The 21,160-nt window shown below is 42.4% G+C and overlaps 2 long non-coding RNA genes across 2 annotated transcripts; both read left to right on the forward strand.

The window, feature by feature from the left end:
* The first annotated feature begins 16,643 nt into the window (after positions 1-16,643).
* LOC143929904 (uncharacterized) lies at positions 16,644-17,930 on the forward strand. The gene is made up of 3 exons (XR_013262637.1): positions 16,644-16,727; positions 16,767-16,836; positions 17,908-17,930. It is a non-coding gene; the product is annotated as an uncharacterized LOC143929904 (long non-coding RNA).
* A 509-nt stretch (positions 17,931-18,439) lies between these two features.
* LOC143929905 (uncharacterized) lies at positions 18,440-20,466 on the forward strand. The gene is made up of 2 exons (XR_013262638.1): positions 18,440-18,575; positions 20,230-20,466. It is a non-coding gene; the product is annotated as an uncharacterized LOC143929905 (long non-coding RNA).
* Positions 20,467-21,160: the final 694 nt, after the last annotated feature.

Raw genomic sequence — 21,160 nt, forward strand, 5'->3', positions numbered from 1 at the left:
TGGTAAAACTCCAGGAAAAGAGAAAATGCATAAAAAGTAATTGAATGAAAAAAAAAGAAGAAAATCCAACTTGTATAAACATAACTAAAATATTGAAAGAAAGAGAGCATGATAAGCTCTAACTTAGAACCAAGACACCCCTCTAGGGGGAAAGGGTGAGTCGTAAGCAACCAAGTGTTGCTCAGGTAATTCGGGGTAACAGTTCAGGCCCAACGAACGACCTGCCTCCCCAACTAGAGGAGAAGGGACCCCGTTGGTGTACAGTCAAATTTGTGAGTTGGCGTTTCGCGGTGTCGCTGACTTCCAGTCCGGGCTGAGCGTCCGACGATTGGAGGCGTCTGCATTGTTGTCCTTAGGATCAGGGAGAATCTTCCATTCCTTTAGTAAGGTAATACCTTTGTCCAAGGAGTCTATGACAAACGAGCGTTCCTGATGTGTGATCGTAATTTTGGTAGGATACCCCCAACGATAGGGGATTTGATGGTTGCGTAAAACTTTCGTGATCGTATTTAGATTTCTTCGTTTTTGTAGCGTATGCTGGGACAGGTCAGCATAGAACTGAAGGTGTTGGTATTGAGGAGGGAGCTGCTCTTGCTTACGAACGTATTGCATCAGTTGTTCCTTTGAGTAATAGAAGTGCATACGAAGAATCACATCCCTGGGGATTTTGTCTGGAAGATACGAAGGTTTTGGTAGTCGGTGTATCCGGTCGATAGACAGTTCAATGGCTGAAAGATTGGGTAATAAAGAGGTGAACAGGTCGGTAGCATAGGAGCGCAAATCCGAGGCTTGGACGGATTCGGGAATTCCTCTAATCTTGAGGTTGTTCCTCCTGGACCTGTCCTCAATATCGGCCAGCTTATCTCTAACCCATGTGGACTCCCCTTCTTGCAGATCGTGCGCATCTACCAAGTCATTTATGGTGGAAGCAAATTCCCCCATCTTGCCTTCCAAATGATCAACCCTGTCTTCCACTTTTCTCACAGCTCCACTGAGTCTATTCATGCAGCCCATCAAGTCAGCTTGGAGTGTGCTCCTCAGGGAGACCAGCATGTCCTTCAGTACCGTATCCAGCACTGGTTGATTGGTAGTAGGATAATTAGAAATAGAGTCATGGAGTTCCCTGGTGTCATCCTCAGAGTCTGCAGCCGGGCTCAGCGCGGGACTGCATCCAGAGCCATCCAGCTTCAATTTCACTTTAGCTGGGCTCCCCGAGGGAGAGGATGCCGGTGGGGAAGCCTGGTCGCTGTAGGAGTCTATATTGTTAGGGGATGAGGTATTTGTGGGCAGTTTTAGTTTATGCTTTGCAGTCAGTGGAGAAGGGTGGTCGGCGCCATCTTGCTTACCTTGATGGCGCGGTTGGAGGAAGAAATCCGTGAGCCGCTGGGGCTTCGATGAGCCTTTTCGCTTGCCCATCATGCTCTCCAGGTGTGCCCCTCTCAAAACGCCAGGTATGTGGACGAATATCGGGGTCCTATTAGCCGCTTGCAGCCGTGTTGCCTTTGGGGAAGCAGGAGCTCTGGAATCAAGCGTCCATTCGGTTCCGCTGCAGGCCACGCCCCAATATTTTTGTTTTTAATATCATTTAGCAGGTGTTGAGTTACATAGTTTGTAAGGCAGAATAAAGACACCAGTCCATTAGTGCAACCTGTGGTATGTCTGTATGTGTGTTTATGTCAATAGTGAATCCCATATTCCTGTATGTTGCGATTGTAAGATGCCCATTTAATAGGCATTTTAAGCTATTGATGCTCCCTGCTGATACCACTGCTTGTGGAAGGGATTTCAACATCGTTACTGCTCTGCCAGTAAAAAACCCTGTAATCAGTTTAAGGTTAAACCGCTTTGCTTCAAATTTCAATGAATTGCCAAGTGTCTTTTTTAAACTCCCTCCCACTGAAAAGTTTTTTCCTTATGCTAAGGTCACCATTAAGGCATTTGTATATTGCTATTATATCTCATCTCAAGCGTCTCTTCTCCAGAGAGAATACATTTAATGCTTTTAGTCTTTCCTCATAACTGTGGTCCTTTAGTTCTTATTAGCTTTGTTGCCCTTCTCTGGATGCTCTCCAGTTCCAGCACATTCTTCTTGAGGACTGGTGCCCAGAACTGAACAGGATACTCAAGATGCGGCCGGAAAAGGGTCTTGTAGAGGGAGATAACTATTGTTTACCTCTGGAGTGAATCCCTTTTTAATGTATGCTGATATTCAGGGTTTCTAGCTCCAAGTGACCCCGAGTTATGGGGCCCCAAAGTCAGGTCGCAAAATATCAAGCACTTTTCTGCAGCAGAGAATGACATTTTGCGACCCGACTTTGGGGTCACATATCTCGGGGCCACTTGTAGCTAGAAACCCAAAATTTGGTATGTTAACACAGTTGACCTAGCACTACAACCTCTCTAAATTTGGGGTTTCTATCTCCAAGTGACCCCAAGTTAAGGGGCCCCAAATTTGGGTCACAAAATGTCAAGCACTTTTCTACGTCACCTGCCACCAAGTGACCCCAGATATGGGCAATATGCCAAGTACTTTTCTGCAGCAGAGAATGACATTTTGCTACCCGACTTTGGGCCACATATCTCGGGGTCACTTATAGCTAGAAACACCAAAGAAAACACAATAGAACTAGCACTACAACATATCCAAATTTGGGTTTTCTAGCACCAAGTGACCCCGAGATACATGGCCCTAAATTTGGGTCGCAAAATATTTTCGAATCTGGTTGAAATAGTTTCCAATGCGGTTGAAATCATTTTGAAACATGTTGAAATCATTTCGAATCCGGTAGAAATATTTTCGAATTTGGTTGAAATATTTTTGAATGCGACCGATTTTTCGAATTCAGAAGAAAACGAAACGAAATCCGAAAATGAATTTAATGAATTTAACGAATATAACTAAACAAAATTAATTAATTAACTAATTAAAACGAAACAAAACTAAACACATGTTTTCCTTTTGCACATGTCTATGCAGTAGCTTGTCATTGCATGCCATTGCTGAGCCTGTTATCCACTAGGACCCCCAGATCTTTTCTCGTTCTTGGATTCCTTCAGTGGTTCTCCCCCTAGCAAGTAACTTACGATCATATTTTTAGCACCCAAATGCATTACTTTACAGTTATCTTTTTTTTTTTTTTTTTTTCAATAGATTTTATTGAAAGAAAGGCAGTGCAAAGAGTCATAACAGTGATTGTACAATCGTGTTACAATCAATTTTGAGCATTTGGTATAACACAGTGGTCTGATAGTTATCAGATATATATGGGAAAAAATAACTCAGGTAAACGTGCCTGGTGACTCAGAGACAAATACCATGCTGATACAACTGAATAGATTGAATACTGAGGGTCCCTGAGGAAGAGGGGGTACTGCAGGGGTGTAGTGGGGGGGGGAGAAGAAAAGGAAAGGAAAAAGAAAAAAAGAACTAGGGGGGGCAACACTAAACAATGTCCACAGGCAAGAGATAGACTCGACCTAGGAGTCCGTCACTAAGATTGGGATGCAGGTACAAGTTACAAATTACAAATTAGGATCACTCATGTAAGGCAGAAGTGGTTGAGATGGACGGCGATGAAGGAGAAAGGTTAAGCTGAGAGGCATTTGCGTTCTCTGAGTCCACAGATACAGTTAAAACTGAGGTGTCTGCTTCTTCGGGAGTGGCCGAAGGAGATCTAAAGTAGGAGAATGCGAAGTTTTCAAAGTTTTGCAGTTCCTCTTGCGACAAGGTCGTGTGCATGAAAGTCCACCATCTGGAGTAGAAACGTGTTTTGGCCTTGTCCTGCTTGAAATCTGTGTTACATTTGTCCTTTAGAAGCAAACTCGGAAGCTCTTGTTTGAGTTGGGAGGTCTGAGAGCCGTGTGGGGGGATCCATTCTTTCAGGATTAATCTTCTGGCTAATAAAAGACTAATCGAGACCCAGTTCTTGCTGACTGGATGGGCGGTAGGGGACCACGGTAGCAGTTGGTCATCCCAGTATCCAAAGATGAGTAGTAGGGGGTCCTTGGGTACTTTTAGCAATGTCATTTCGAAGATGTATGAGAGAACCTGGTTCCAGAAAGTAGAGATATAGGGGCATGCCCAAAACCCGTGAGCGAGGGGAGGTTTTGGCTGGCGGCATTTGGGGCATCTGGCTCCGCCCTCAAAGTTTTTATCTGACAGAAAGGGAATGTAAGCACGGTGTAAAATGTTTAATTGAGTATCTCTCCAAACTTCGTTGGGAAACAACTGAAGGGTTCTTTTGTAGCCTTGCAGTAGCTTTTCCACTAAGTCTGGTTCAGGAAAGTCTTTGCTCCAGTTCACTACTGATGAAGAAGCTAAAGGGGATGAGGATTTTAGCAAGAAGGGTTTGTATATGCCCGAAATCTTATATGAGTCACCCCATAGTAGCTGGTGCAAGAAAGATAGCTGGAATCTCTTGTTCTCTTCACCACAGGAGTCTCTCAGAAAGCTGCCATATTGCGCATAATGGAAAACATGCGATTGAGGGAGGGAGAAGGTCCTGCTATGCTTGAGAAAGTAAGGGGGCACCCTGTGTCTATATTGTACAGATCTGAGAAATTTGTAAGACTCTTTTTTTGCCAGATTGAGAAGATGTTGCAATCTACGCCCGGTATGAAACTGGGGTTGCCTTGATTGACATGAAGGGTGATCATTTCAGTGCTTTTCACGTTTCCCTCCAGGCTATGGCTGTATCCCTAAGAAGAGAATGTTGTAGAAGTGGGGGGACAATTTTCCACCTGCAGTGAAGAAGGGCTGCTAGGGAGTATGGGTGGGCCATTGATGATTCCAGGAGGTAAATGGAATAATAGGAGAGATGAGATATCCAGTCCAATCCTATCCTCAAAAGGCAAGAGAGGTTGTAGGCTCTAACATTGGGGAGGCTAATACCTCCTTCGCGCCTGGAAGATACAATTTTGCAAAGGCTATACATGGTCCCTTGTTGCGCCATAAAACTTTGGAGAATGCGTTGTTGAGGGTTATAATATCTTTGTGTTTCAAAAGCAAAAGGATCGTTTTGAGAGGGTATAACAAAAGGGCAAAGCTGATCATTTTTATCAGGTGGCATCTTCCCATGAGCGAAAGAGGCAGGCCCATCCAGTTACTCAGTTCCTGTGAGATTTTTTTAATCAATGGGGGATAATTAAGGTGGTATATGGAGGATGGTAGCCTCCCTATCTTAATACTAAGATATGATATGTGGGAAATGGCCACTGTGAAAGGTGAGTCGTGAGGGGTTTGTCGAGAAGATGAGTATGTCATCAGCAAATAGTGATGTACTTAGTTCTTGTGTGCCTATTTTGATACAGTGTAAAGGGGCCTTATGCGTGAGATAACAAGAAACGGGTTCTATAGCTATATTAAAAAGAAGAGGTGAAAGGGGGCAGCCCTGTCTTGTGACAACATCAAAAACAACCAATCCAAGCTGACATTGTTGAAAGCTTTTTCCGTGTCCATGGTGATGATGGCGTGATCCCCCCCCTCCCCCGGATTGTTTCTGGCATATTCCAGGGCTATCATGACCTTTCGGATATTTATGGTGGCTGTTCTTCCTTTCACAAAGCCTGATTGGGCTGGGGGAATCAAAGAGGGGATAATGGAAGCTAGTCTAGAGGCTGCTATTTTCGAAAGTATCTTTATATCCAGATTAAGAAGGGAAATGGGGTGGTACGAGCTTGGTTCCTGGGGGTCTTTACCCGTTTTTTAAATCAATTTGATGATGGCCTGGTTCTTATTGGGTATACCATTGTAAACAGCATGGAGAGTGGGTTCGGTTATGGAGTGTAGGGTCTTATAAAATTCCCCGGTGGACCCACCCAGTCCCCGCGCTTTTGAGGGAGTTAGATTCCTAATAGCTTTAGATATTTCAGGTAGGGAAATGGGGGCATTGAGGGATTCAAGTTGGGAGGGATAAATCGTGGGTAGGTCCAGGTTTTCTAGGAAAGAGTTGGTCTTGTTCATGTCTTAGGGGTCTATGGCATAGAGCGAAGAGTAGTAATGCAGCATTATCTCGTTTATGTCCTGTTGAGAGTGTTTTATGTTGCCCGTGGAATCTCGAAGGGAAGTAATGTGTGTTGGACGGAATGGGCCTTTGCAGAGCCTGGCTAACAATTTGCCGGCTTTATTCCCAAATGTATGGAGAGTGGCATCCAGGTGTGCCCTGCGTGTTCCTTCGTGGGTGTCCGCCCAGATATCAAAGGAGCTTTTTGCAGCCTGTCACGATCGCCTGTTTTCAGGTGTATCTTTTGTCTACAGAGAGCACTGCTCTGTTCGTCGTTGGTTTTCTTATAATTTGCCAAATAATTTTTCTTAAATGAGGCAGCATAAGATATGATACGACCTCTGAGGAAGGCTTTAGCAGCCTCCCAGAAAAGGTTTGGGTCGCCTGTATGGGGGGAGTTGGCTGCAGAAAATTCAGACCAGGCTCCCTCCATGTAGTGCTGGAAATCTGCGTTGTTGTGGAGATAGAAGGGAAAACGCCAGATCTGCGGAGAGGGATGCAAGTTGGGGGTATCTAGAGTAAGTGAAGTGGGGGCGTGATCCGATGTGGCAATATCGTGAATGTCAGTCCCTGAGATCATTGGGATAAGGGTGTCGGAGCAGAAGAGATAGTCAATTCTAGTGAAAATGTTGTGTGGAATAGAATAGAAGGTATAGTCTCAGTCAGATGGGTTGTAGAGACGCCAAACATCTTGGGGGTGGAGGGAGTCCATAGTTGAAGCAAAGTGAGAGGGGTCAGAGAGCGAAGTAGGAGGTCGTTGTCGTTTAGGGGAGGACCTATCATCTGAGGGATCCATGATGGTGTTGAAGTACCCTCTAACTAGGTGTGGAAGATGCGGTGTGCGTAACAGCCAAGTTGACAACTCGCTAAAGAATGGCTTGCCGGGATTGTTTGGTGCATAAATGTTGGAGATCAACAGTGTTCTATTTCCCATTTTTATATGTACCGTGATGAAGCGACCCTGGCTATCTGTCGATTGACAGTACTTCGCAAGGGAGATTTTTGTGGATCAGAACGATAACCCCTCGCCTTGTGATTAAGTGTGCTAGAGCCCAGAATGGTACCCACCTAGAGTTTCCGCAAATGCTGAAAGTCAGAAGAAGTTAGATGAGTTTCTTGGAGCAGGGCTATATCGGTTTTAAGCCTATTTAGGTGGATGAGTATTTTTAGTCTCTTAAAGGGGGATCTAAGACCTTTTACGTTGAATGAGGTCACTCTCCTGTAGGGAGTATCTTGCGTGTGGTATGTGAAAGTATATTGTGCCTAATATGTAGAGGCCTGATGGTTCTAGTGGACCCATCAAAGTTTACCAGAGCGACCTGACTATGGCATAGCAGTGCTGCCGGAGAGGTACAATAGGAGGGGATGTAACAGGAGAGGTTAAAATGAATAACAAAACCAACACAAACCAAAAGTGGAGTCTCTGTGTATATCAACTCACTCAGTGATCCAGGCAATTGGTCAATACATGCCCTTACAGGCTCGGTGCTGGCAACCACTATGGCAGCCCGCGCATGAACTTGTGGGCAGAAGGGGAGGGGGTCAAGCACAGAGAGACTATGGAAGGAGAAACTGGATAACTTGGTGTTAAGATAAGTACATAAAAACAACAATAAACAGTCAAAACAAGAGCACAGTCAAATGTTTCATAGCTCAATACCTGAGTTAGCCTGCAAAGGAGACTTGAGTGTTAATAGGACAAGCTTGACTTGTGGATCTAAGAGGGTCACAGTAGCATTAGAAGTTTGTATCAGCGTGGGGTTTTGCAGTGGGCAGGATCAGACGACCTGAAGCGTCTCGGTGAGTCGTTTATCGGGCTTTGCTGGTCCAGGAGTCGGTTGTTTGAAGGGGCTTTAATCGGGGAGTCAGAATGTGTATCTGATCACAGAGATTGCAGGAAGGGCTCCGCTTTGGAAACTTCCTGAAAGGATAGTTGATCTCCATTGGGTACCTTTAAGGCGGAGAGTCGCAGGGAAGGGCAACGTGAATTTCATCTGTTGTTGATGAAGCTCTGCGCAAAAGTGTTGGAACGCTTTCCTCTTTTTTGAGACCTTTTTTGAGTAGTCTGTGAAGATCAAGATTTTGACAACATCAATTTGAAGAGATCTAGTTTGTGTGAACTTTTGCAAGATGGTGGTTTTAACTGAATAATTGAGGTATTTTGCAATGATCGGGCGAGGAAGCTTGCGGTCAGAATTATATGCGCCCATGTGGTGATCTCGTTCGACTGTGCAGGGGCCAGGGAGGCCCAGTGCCTTGGGAATGCGTCTGGCACAGAATTCCATGAGTGACGATGATTGTAGCGATTCTGGAACCCCAACAAATCTCAAATTGCTCCTTCTAGATCTATTTTCTAGATCGTCTAGTATGTATTGATTTGTCTTATCCTGCGATTGTTCTGTGGCTTGCGTCTGGTAGATTTCTTCCTCCAAACTGGAAAGACTGTGTTCAACTTCACCAATTCTGGTGGAGTGTTCCCCTAGTTGTGCTTTTATTTTTCTCATCCCCGCATCCACCGCTTTTTCGACTGAGACAGTTATCATGTGGGACAAAAGGGCAGCTACAGCCTGAGCGATGTGGTCAGTGTTGCAGTCCCCCTGATTCAGAGATGAGGGAGCTGAATGCGTGGGGGAGAGATCAGGAGTGGGGAGAGGATGATATGTTAGTGCTCACCTCCATGTCTGGTTCTTCGACCGGGGAGGGCGGAGCAGGGGCCTCCATTTGGGATTGGGCCTGGTGGATCAATTCCGTTGTTTGGGAGCATGCTCTGTTTTTTTTCCACAAAATGGTCCATGTGCGGGTACCTGGGGAGCCTCTGTACACCAGAGTCTGGGTGTTGTAGTGATCCAAACCCCTTTTTAGCCATGCTGGGATTGTAGGCCAAGACCGGGGCCTCAATTTATGGCTGTGTCCATCGGAGCGGCGAGGCCTTGCATGCAGGCTAGTCTGGACTAAAGCCTGGCCAAGTCTGTGCAAGGGGGGTGAAAGGGGCCCCCGATAAGTCCGCTTGATGTGTCTGAGCGTCTATTTATTGATGCACAGGCCCCTGGGTGGAAGGCGCTGTGCGAGTAGGCCGAAGCCAGGGCCTCAATTTGATGAGCGGCCAGGCGGAGTGAACCGGCTGTGGAGGGTGTCCGCACCCACTGAATCGAAGTATATTCGCCGGTTCCAGTGGTGACAGGCAGTCGGCCTGTCGTAGTCCGCCGGAGGTCGGGCAGGATTTTATATTGGCCAATTTCTGATTGCGCTGTGGGAGCTGTGAGGGGACGCAGCTACTCCATGGGGCGCCTGGCCAGAAGTTGACTTTACACTTCTCAACATTAAACCTCATTTGCCATGTAGTTGCCCAGCCCATTATTTTAATTAGGCATTCTTGTAAGGTTTCCACATCTTGCTATGAAGTTGTTGCCCTGTTTAGCTTTGTATCATCAGCAAACACTGAGATTGAGCTATTTATACCAACCTCTATGTCATTTATGAATAAATGAAACAGAATTGGTCTCAGGACAGATCTTTGGGGGACCCCACTGACCACACCAGACAATTCTGAGTACTCACTATTTAACACCACCCTTTGGACACTTTCTATGGTCCATGCTGACAGTTTGCAAAGTATATGTTTGTGGGGAACTGAATGAAATACCTTTGCAAAATCCAGATAGTGTATACTACGTCCAGAGGCCTAGTTTTATCCAGACGACAGCTCACTTCCTCAAAGTCCCTTATCATCCCCTCCAATTGTTTACAAACTATTAATGTTAGACTGACTGGCCTATAGGTTTCAGATATAAATCTGGGCCCTTTTTTAGATATTTTCTTCAATCAGCCAGTACCATTCCAGTCAGTAAACTGTCCATAAAAATCAGGAACAACGGTCTAGCTATCACCTGGCTTCTGTTAGTCACAAGGGTGCATTCTGTGACATGTTATTAACAATACAGTCTTGATTACTAATGGGTAATTAGTGGGTTTAAATTCCACATTTATTAACTGCAGCCAACGGATTGATTCCAAAGTTCTGGAGCTTGCAAGAAGTTCCATCTATGGGAAATTAAGGAGAGTGGAATATACTTGTACTATGGAAGAATTATATCATTCTAGTGGGGACTTGGATAAAATTTAAAAGACCCAAAGGGCCTGGTATGGTTATGGGGGACCCCCACGCTGTTTTTTTCACATTTATGTACTGCTGACAATGGTTTGAAAACCTGCAGCCAGGAAAATCAATTTAAATTTAATTTTTTTCATTAAATATGTCAATTTTGCTGCAGCAACTGTGCAGCAACTGTGCAGCAACTGTACAGATGTGCAACTTTACAGGCAGATTAAGGGGACCCCCATGCATTATATTTAAAGGAATTTTTCATTTTTATTGTTTCAATTTAAGCATCATTAACCTCCCTGGTGGTTTTCCCGAGTGTGGCTCGGGGTTGAATTTCAGTACCATTAGTGCAAACCCTGAGCCACACTTGGGATTGCATTGCAGGATCCTGGTACAGTGTACTTACCTTGTCTCCAGGTTCCTGCGATGTCCCCCCACTGTGTCTGCAGGCTCTGTCCACCGTCCCGATGTCCTGTGTGCTGGGCTCCATTCCCTGCGAGCATCACGACGCAAGAGGAGTGGAGCCCGGCAGCAAATTCAAAAAATTGAAAATTCATAATACATACAGTACACTGTAATCTTACTGATTACATTACTGTATGAAATTATTTCACAACCCTTTTGTCCCTAGTGTTCTATCCAATGCCCTGCATGCAGTTTTACATTATATATACTGTTCTTTCTGCCTGGAAACTTGAGATTATCCATAGCAACCAAGAAGTGCCCCTTTACATCAAAAGTGATTTTAGATCAGCTAGAAAACAGTGATAGTAAATTAGATCACTTTCAGAATTGAGCAATTTAACTATTATATTATTATTTTTTATAATTATTTATAGTTATTTATTATATTATGATTTATGATTTTGTGTTTCAAACTTTACCATACCCGGGATATCTACTAGACTCTTGTTTGGGCAGATTTAAGTGTGCCATTGCTAAGAATTACAGGCCTACAATATAAAAACGTCAAATTTCTATGCAAAACAATTGTACTGCTTTGAGACGCAAAAATCTGACATAATCATACCGCCAGGGAGGCTACAATCACTGCTCCTTCAAAAACAATATTTTTTTAAAACATTATTTGCATTGATACATGCTCCAGGGCAGTACTCGGTTGCCCATACCCTTTTTATGGCCAATAACTTGCATATAAGCCTTCAAAATGGGCATTTTTGATTTTTCAAGTTTGGGTCCCATAGACTTTAATGGGGTTTGTGGTTCAGGCTCGAACTTTTGCGATGTTCGAGAGTTCTGGCACAAACCAAACTGAGGGGTGTTCAATCCAACTCTACTCCTCATTCTGCTACACCAACTCCAAGGGATAGTGGATAGGAGATCTAAGAGAAGCTCTCTCTTCAGTTCAGTCAGGTATAGATTTATAGTCAATCATGGTGGCTACTGCCCGACAATTTTTCGCCACTGCCAAAATGACTCACCACCCAATGACAGTATTATCACTACTAAATGGGACTTTAAACATCACACTCAAGAAAAATATTATAAACTACTGTTTATAAAAAAATACAAAATGTATTTATAAATCCATAAAATCTCTCTAGACATTTTCATGATAAACATGGCCTCAAGTACATTAAAGGGGAGATTTACTAAAACTGGTGCAAACATAAACTCTGCATAGTAACCAATCCATTTTAACTTCAGCTTGTTCAATTCGAGTTTGACAATATAAAATAGATGCTGATTGATTACTATGCACAGCTGTACCAGATACTGTGTGCACCAGTTTTAGTAAATCCCCACTAAGTGTGTAAGAAAAAAAACATTTTAAGCATTTACGTTTCAACAGCTATTACTCAATTGTTTTACATATTAAGCTATTTCAAAGACACAGATCAATGCAATTCACAGAATAAATCCGCTTCTTCAGGACCAACATGAAAGGTATTTCTTGTGATAAGATGTTTACTGGTCTAATTACTTGTAAGCCCTTGTACACACAGTTGGACATTCCGACAACAAAATCCATTGGATTTTGTCCGAAACTGGTGTTACATACACACGGTAGGACAAAGTTGTCGGAAAATCCGATCTTTCGGAACTTGATGACGTAATTTTGTTACGATAGGACTACGTTCAGGCTAGTAGCCAATAGCTTTGGTCTCGTAATTTGATATGAGCATGCGGGGCACTTTGTCCGATCGGAATTCTCTAAAAATGATCGGAAAAGGTCTGATTGGATCATGTTGTCGGAAAATTTTATAGCCCAGCTCTAAAACTTTGTCGGTCGGATATTCTAATGGAAACAGTCCAATGGAGCCCACACACGGTCGGATTATCTGACAACATGGTCCGATCGGACATTTTCCGTCGGAATGTCCGACCGTGTGTACAAGGGCTTACAGGGTCTACTAGAAGAGCAGAGCTGAAAGTAACTCATTAGGGGAACCTTGAATTAACTTCAATTACAAGTGATCTGAAACCCATGCTTAAAGTGATTCTAAACCTTAAAATATATATATAGCGTTGTACATAGATCTTCCTAAATACATGTGTTAAATATATGTGCTGGTATTTTTAAATATAAATATTTCCTTTAATGGAAAATACCTGGTGACCCTGCCATTCTTGTTCCCCTTCCTGGTGGCAACATAGAGCCTGCAGATTGTTGCCACCACAATGCACATGCTCCTATTTAGCTAAGTTTTACCGTATTTATCGGCATATAACAGGCGCCAGCGTATAACATGCACCCCAAGTTTAGGAGAGAATTTTGTGGGAAAAACTTTTAGGAGGGAAATTTAAGAAAAAAAAAAACTTACATTTAAATTCCCATCAATGCAGCCTTATCAGTGTCCATCTGAAGCCTTGTCAGTGTCATTTGCAGCCTTGTCATGCAGCCTGTCCATCATTGCAGCCTGTCCATCATTGCAGCCTGTCCATCATTGCAGCCTTGTCATGCAGCCTGTCCGTCATGCAGCCTTGTCATGCAGCCTGTCTGTCATTGCAGCCTTGTCATGCAGCCTTGTCATGCAGCCTGTCCGTCATGCAACCTTGTCATGCAGCCTTGTCATGCAGTTTGTCCATCATTGTAGCCTTGTGCATCAGTGATGTCAGCTTATGTTTTTAAAAATGGCACCACCGAGATGTCCTGTGTATCTCGGCAACGTCTGGAAGTTCTTGGTGGCTTTTGGCTGCTCTCGGACCTTCTCGGTGGCTTTAGGCCGCCTCGGCCCTTCTCGGCGAGAAGGGACAAAGGCGGCCGAAAGCCACGAGAAGGGCCGAAGGCGGCTGAAAGCCGCCCAGAGCACAAAAATCGTGCGGAAATCACGGAGGATCTGCGTATAACATGCACCCGCGATTTTCCCCTGATTTTAAGGGGAAAAAAGTGCGTGTTATACGCCGATAAATAAGGTATGTATAGTATATTGTACTACTGTATATTAAGGATATTACTATAGTATATGTGTACTATGCTTAGTGTATTACTACACAGGGCTTACTTATTAGGTCATGTGATCATGATTCTCATTCCCACAGCACAGACCAGGCTGAGGCAAAGCTACACCTGCAGCACGTCACATGTCATGTGACATCTCTTTAGCTATTACATGCCCTGGCTCAAGGCATTCAGAGTGAAGTGCAGTATGACATGTGTTCCCCTCTCTAGCTTGATCAGTTGCTTGACTGACAGCGCAGTCTGCTCTGAATGGCATGGAAAGGAAGATAAGGGAATGTAATAGCTAAAGCAATTTTACAGGACATGTAGTGGCCTGTGGCTTAGATCCATCCACTGCCAAGCTGTTCTAATGAGAAAACACTTTGTGAATCCATATTTAAGACCAATTTGTTGGGGTCTGTAATCAGCAGACTTTATCAGCCAAGTTTTTACATTACATTTGTCATGAAGATGAGATACAAAGGTTGCCACAGTTGGCCTGCTTCTGAAAATGTGGATTGTTAGACTGTGTCTCTATGTGTCAAACTGAATATGCACTAAAAAGTAAATGTGAATAGAGCATAAACAAAGGACAAGTAATGATGTACTTCTGAATAGGGATGAGCCGAACACCCCCCTGTTCGGTTCGCACCAGAACCTGCGAACAGACCTAAATTTTGTGTGAACTTTAGAACCCTATTAAAGTCTATGGGACTCGAACGTTCACAATCTAAAGTGCTAATTTTAAAGGCTAATATGCAAGTTACTGTCCCAAAAAATGTTTGGCGACCTGGGTCCTGCCCCAAGGGACATGGATCAATGCAAAAAAAAGTTTTAAAAACAGCCGTTTTTTCAGGAGCAGTGATTTTAATAATGATTGAAGTGAAACAATAAAAGTGTAATATTCCTTTAAATGTGGTACCTGGGGGGTGTCTGTAGTATGCCTGTGAAGGGGCCCATGTTTCTGGTGCTTAGAACTGTCAGCATTTGTGCAGGAAAAAAAGTCTTTTAAAATCACTTGCGGCTATATTGACGGCTCCCGTAATACAGAGAACACTCAATGAGTGTTCTCTGTATTAGCCGACAATTCATTCATTCATTGATAAAAAAAAAAAAAGCGTGGGGTTTCCCCTAAATTCAATTACCAGGCCCTTCAGGTCTGATATGGATATTAAGGGGAACCCTGTGTCAAATTTAAAAAAAAAATTGACGTGGGGGTCCCCCTAAATATCCATACCAGACCAGGGGTTCCACAGTGACGTATGGGTGACCCCGTTCCCTCTGATGTAACGCAGGTTTCCATTACATCAGAGGGGGCGGGGTAACCCATACGTCACTGGGGAACCCCTGGCTCCCCTCACCAGCGTCAGAGGGGCAGGGTCAGGTGACGGGTGGCCCCGCCCTCCTAATATAAGAAACGTCAGCGCTGGGATCCCCGCAGTGTCTCCGGAGTGGAGACAGAAGACGGATGTATGGACAGCGCTGGACTGAGAGATCCCCCATCGCTGGATAGCAAGAGTGGATTACCACCGCTGGAATCTTTTTTTTATTTATTTTTTATTTTTAATAAAGGTATTTTTCAAAAGTGTGTTTGTCTTATTTAACCATTTTTACACTTTCTTTGTGAAATGGTAGGGGTACTTTTGTATCCCCTTACCATTTCAAACAGGGGGGGGGCCGGGATCTGGGGGTCCCCTTGTTAAAGGGGGCTTCCAGATTCTGATAAGCCCCCCGCCCGCAGACCCCCACAACCACCGCTCAGGGTTGTGGGGATGAGGCCCTTGTCCCCATCAACATGGGGACATGGTGCTTTTAGGGGTCACAGACCCCCAAAGCATCCTCCCAATGTTGAGGGCATGTGGCCTGGTACGGTTCAGGAGGGAGGGGGGGCGCTCTCTCGTCCCCCCTCTTTTCCTGCGGCCGGCCAGGTTGCGTGCTTGGATAAAGGGTCTGGTATGGATTTTTAGGGGGACCCCCACGTTAATTTTTTTTTTAATTTGATGCGGGGTTCCCCTTAATATCCATACCAGACCTGAAGGGTCTGGTATGGATATTTAGGGGGACCCCCACGTAATTTTTTTTAAAAAATTGACACAGGTTCCCCTTAATATCCATATCAGACCTGAAGGGCCTGGTAATCGAATTTAGGGGAACCCCCGCGCTTTTTTTTTTTTATCAATGAATGAATGAATTGTCGGCTAATACAGAGAACACTCATTGAGGGTTCTCTGTATTACGGGAGCCGACAATATAGCCGCAAGTGATTTTAAAAGACTTTTTCCTGCACAAATGACACTTTGTGCAGGGACAGTTCTAAGCACCAGAAACATGCGCCCCTTCACAGGCATACTACAGACACCCTCCAGGTACCACATTTAAAGGAGTATTACACTTTTATTGTTTCACTTTAATCATTATTAAAATCACTGCTCCTGAAAAAACTGCCATTTTTAAAACTTTTTTTTGCATTGATCCATGTCCCCTGGGGCAGGACCCAGGTCCCCAAACACTTTTTAGGACAGTAACCTGCATATTACCATTTAAAAATTAGCACTTTAGATTTCTCCCTTAGACTTGTATAGGGTGTTCCCGGCTTTTCGAATTTGCCGCGAACAGCCCAAATTGTTCACTGTTCGCTGAACAGGCGAACAGGCAATGTTCGAGTCGAATTCAAAGCTCATCCCTACTTCTGAATAATCAAGACCCATATACGCAAACATGTTTAGCTTTTGAGTAATGTCACACATCTTAATATTAGCAACATGCTGCAATATAAAATATAACTACTACTACAATTTTTCAATCAGCACTCTAACACATAATCCCAAATTAAAACTATGCATCAGTATATAAAACAATTAAAAATTAATTAAAAAAAAATATTAAAAAGAGTAAATCATAGAGTGTAGGTACAGTAAATAATTAGCAAAGTGCTAAATAAAGACCAAACAAATAGACAAAAGTAAACGATAAATATGTGGAGAGTGTTTAAACACCTTGTAAATCTGGTATGACCAGCCAGTGGAGGAATGTGTTCTAATTCCACCTCCACTTACAGTATATATAAAAAGGTGCCCTCATACATTATTCAAACAATCAAAAAATTCTTCTGAATTTTCCAAGAAGGAAACCAAACTTAAAAGCAGATATGTCTGGAATCAAAGGGAAATGTGTTGCCCAGAAGATCCAATGCCAAGATCCATGCAACCCTTGCCAAAAGGTAGTAGTCTGCCAAGATCCATGCAACCCTTGCCAAAAGGTAGTAGTCTGCCAAGATCCATGCAACCCTTGCCAAAAGGTAGTAGTCTGCAAAGATCCATGCCAAGACCGTAAGTGTTATGTTTATAAACTACATCGTTTTTATACATAGATAAATGTAAAAAGGTTGTATGTACTTCTTCCACTGTAAAAGTCTTTCTTTCCTATAATTTCCTGCTAAAGATGTTTGGGTAGGCGTGTGTATAAGTTATCGTATAAATAACTGTAATTAAATTTTAGCCGGACTTGTATTCTTTTAAAAACTTGAATGTAGGTTTACTTTAATTTTAAATACACAAATAAGCTGGCCCAAACAAACTATTTCCATTACTAATTGATTTCTGTCCGCTATCAGTGCTGCATAAAATGTATGTAGCATCAGCTGCATACAGTATACAGCATTGTGTTCCTGTAGTGGTACTGGGAATTTCCATCTGTTATCCCAAATAGGTTGGAAGAGAAATTAGATTGAAAAGGTCTGATATGAAATAAACAGATGGCCTTATGTGCAGAATATCTGACTGAAGTCTACTATATGCCGCAACCCTGGGAAAGTAAGGTCAGGTTTTCTGATTTCACCTACCGCGGGCTCCTTCCTGTACGCAAGAGCAAAAAAAAAAAAAGACAACCATATCATGGTGATGGTGATAACACTCAGAAGAACATGATCAACTCCAGTTGCAGTAGATTATTAAATCCGGGGAAAAATTGAATTATGCAGATTTAACTGTGGTTTCGATATTTGGCTAATAACATTAAATGTTATTTGATAAATTTTTGAATTTATGCATACAGACTGAAGAGTAGAATTAATTTTTATAATCTGACTGGAGTCTACTATAAGCCTCAACCTGGAGAAAATAAGGTCAGATGTTTTTATTTCACCTACCGCATCCTCCATCCTTTCCCTAAGAGATAAAAAAGTTAGTTGCAGAAGACAGAATCATGTCATTGTGGTGGTAATACCACTCAAAAGCTTATGATGAACTCTAGGTGCAAAAGATTACTAAATCTTGGGTTACGAATAAATTAAGTAGAATTGACTACAGTTGCAGTGTTTTGCTGGCTGGGAACATTAAAGTTTAGTTTGTTGCTTTTACCTGTTACTTGGTGTTTTTTAATATATGTTTCTATATCTTCAGCATGTAAGCCTCACCATCATCACCATGGTACCGTCTATGTTCGCCAACAAGGTAAGAGGAGCAATAGATTATTGTTTTAAAGTGGTTGTAAACCCCCCTGCCCAACTTTACCTCATGTAAAGCAATTTGCAATCACTTGCTTGCAGGTGGCTTTAAAAATGTCACAAACTGCTCTGTTTGGGAGATATCGCCGATATACATTTTAGTGACGTCACTCGCGCATTTTGTCCCTCATTTACGGCACACTCAGCAAGATGTCAGTCTATTCATCTATGTGACGTTGCTTCACTGTGCCTCCGATAGCAAAGTTTATGGTATCACAATTCCATGAGATCTCAGTGTTCTTGAAACTCCCCATGTGACCAACTATATCACAGGGGGTGTCAACAAGGACATTCATTCTTTCACTAAGAGGAAATTTCCTTGTGTGCTCTTATTGGTTTGTCGGGTCATTGCCATGGTAATGGTTAACTAAAATGAGGTTTGGTTAATCTTTACTGAGCATGCTCGAGATTCTGGCTTGTTCAGAGAGAAAAGGGCAGAAATACAGATGAGGCTGAATTGAAAGTCAACTGCAAAGATGGTGCTGGCTTAGGCAGGAAAAGATAAAAAATATACCAAGCTGCAGAAACAGCAGGAAAGATCCTAGAATGCTAATTCTTATCCTGGTGAGTTTATAAACTCTATACATACTGGTCATATGATTACTGGGAACATTTTCTCTGAGTTTACTTCCTCTTTAAGTATTTAGGATATTGAATGAAGAGTGTATAAATAAGCCAATCCTCCCATCTCTGAGAAAGGTGATTTTTCACATATCACAAACAGTACACATTTTGTGTTGTTTCTTTTACAGGTGGCTTATAAATGCACTTATGATCTTGATAATGGGGGGACATCTGCACAAAATTAAGCACTACTGAATATATCAGTTGTTTTTGTCCAACAGAAGATCAAAAGTGACAACTATATCCTTACAAATTCTCCACAAGTATGTAGCAATACTTCAACCTTTTCCTACCAGTCACAACACAGTTGGTATAAATAGTGGAGTTTTAATTCCCCATAGCTTTGGCATATTAATGCAACATGGAGTGAAACATGATTGCAATTTAATTACCAATAGGGTGGTTGGCACTCTTTGCCAAGAGGACTGTAAAATGAATTGTTTTGCAAACCAATGATATGCATTTACTAATCACATATATTTTGCTTATGCACGCTTCATCTACAGTCTGTAGATAAAGATATCTCAGCTCTCCTTACCATGAAAATGATAATGTTAGTCCATATTGCAACTGTGAACTAAGAGTGCACATCTCTGCCCTCTACTAATTCTGGGACTTATCACAGCCACAGGTCTCAGATTAAGTGTCTGTTTCCACAGAGTTTGGCTCTCGAAGAGCAGATCATGGTGGATAGCTAGGAGATGTTTTGACCCCTAAAAACTCACACCAGCTCTGTGCATTGCACTGTAGCGGCACATACCCTTTCAGGTATATCATTTTTGCTGCTGTAAAGCCCTTTGTGGCTTTGGCATGCTATCCCCTGCTTTTACAGCTTAAAGAGAAACTGCAGTCTGCTCACATAATTTGTAATAAAACATCATTGCCATTCTGAAGCTTTCCTCCAACCATTTTTCATATTATTTTATATATACTGTGATTCTGTATTTACCAAATATGCTGCAGAAATCTCCCTCTACTATGTCTGGCTGCAGCCGTTTTAACTGTGGGCAGCTGAAGCTGCTGCTTGTTCACTTCCTGGATTTACACAGACACACAGAGGCACACCTCCAACTCTGCAGCCCTGATTGGCCCTCCTATGACTCCCCCCCACCCTTCCTGGCAAACTCTCACAAGAGTTAGAGAGAGAGCTGTGCATGATGTTATAAGCCTAGGCTTTTTATCAGATAAGAAATAGAAAGTGGGTTATATAAGGTAATTACTGGCAGGAAAAAAAAAAAGACGGAAAGGGGTATGGGGGTCTGGGGGACATGTGTCAAATATATATATATATTTTTTTAATGCAGATTTAAAAGATGGAAAGTCGAAAAAATGACTGAAGGTCTGCTTTTAGAGGGATTGATTAAGGGGCAGTAAAAATGCAGCTAAGTCACACATTTTTATCACCTCCCAAATGCAAATGTAAACAAGATTTAAAATGATCAGGAACTAATTAGATAGGTTTTTTCATCATGTGATCATTATGACAGCCAATCATAATGCTAAACTAATTTTGAGCATTTAAAATTCAATGACCTCTGGTCGTGAAGGGGTTAGGATCTAATATATGACTAATGAAGGTTTTTTTTCTTGGCAGATCCATGCAATCCGTGTAACCCTTGTGTAGTCCCGTGCTGTCCTGATCCTTGTGATCCTTGCCACGGCCAAGGACATTTCTGCTGTGATAAATGAAGACGTCATGTTTGTCCTATAATTTGATCTACTCATTTACTTCTCTGCAAAATAAACCACTCTCCTCTCATTGTACAATGCTAAATTCTGAATCTTTTGTCGCTGGTTAAATAACCCTGCTCAATAAAATCTTTGCAACTGATGTTTTTGCGTTTTCTCACTTGTTAAATACTTAGCAAATTGTTGGTTGTATCAAACATACTAATATACTATTAGGAGGTTTAAAAAAATGTAGAAAGGAGATATTTTCACATTTATTTAAAGATTAATGACAACGGCATTATTGGGGGAATTTTTTTTTTTCACAGTCAAAAAGGTTTTATTGAGAGTATGTTCAGGTTTACAATTAGCATAGAATTGGGGCCAAGTACTTTTCTGCAGCAGAGAATGACATTTTGCGACCCGACTTTGGGGCCACATATCTCGGGGTCACTTATAGCTAGAAACACCAAATTTGGTATGAAAACACAATAGAACTAGCACTACAACATCTCCAAATTTGTTTCTAGCACCAAGTCACCCTGAGATACTTGGCCCTAAAGTCAGGTCGCAAAATATTTTCGAATCCGGTTGAAATAGTTTCCAATGCGGTTGAAATAATTTCGAATCCGGTAGAAATATTTTCGAATTTGGTTGAAATATTTTTGAATGGGACTGATTTATCGAATTCAGTAGAAAACTAAACGAAATCTGAAAATGAATTTAATGAATTTAACGAATATAACTAAACGAAATTATTTAATTATCAAATTAAAACGAAACAAAACCAAACAAAATTTTTCCTTTTGCACATGTCTATGCAGTAGCTTGTCATTGCATGCCATTGCTGAGCCTGT

The sequence above is a fragment of the Lithobates pipiens genome, unplaced genomic scaffold (assembly GCF_037356315.1).
Source record: "Lithobates pipiens isolate NorthernLeopardFrog02 unplaced genomic scaffold, aLitPip1_a1.2 Scaffold_25, whole genome shotgun sequence".
Classification (NCBI taxonomy): Eukaryota; Metazoa; Chordata; class Amphibia; order Anura; family Ranidae; genus Lithobates; species Lithobates pipiens.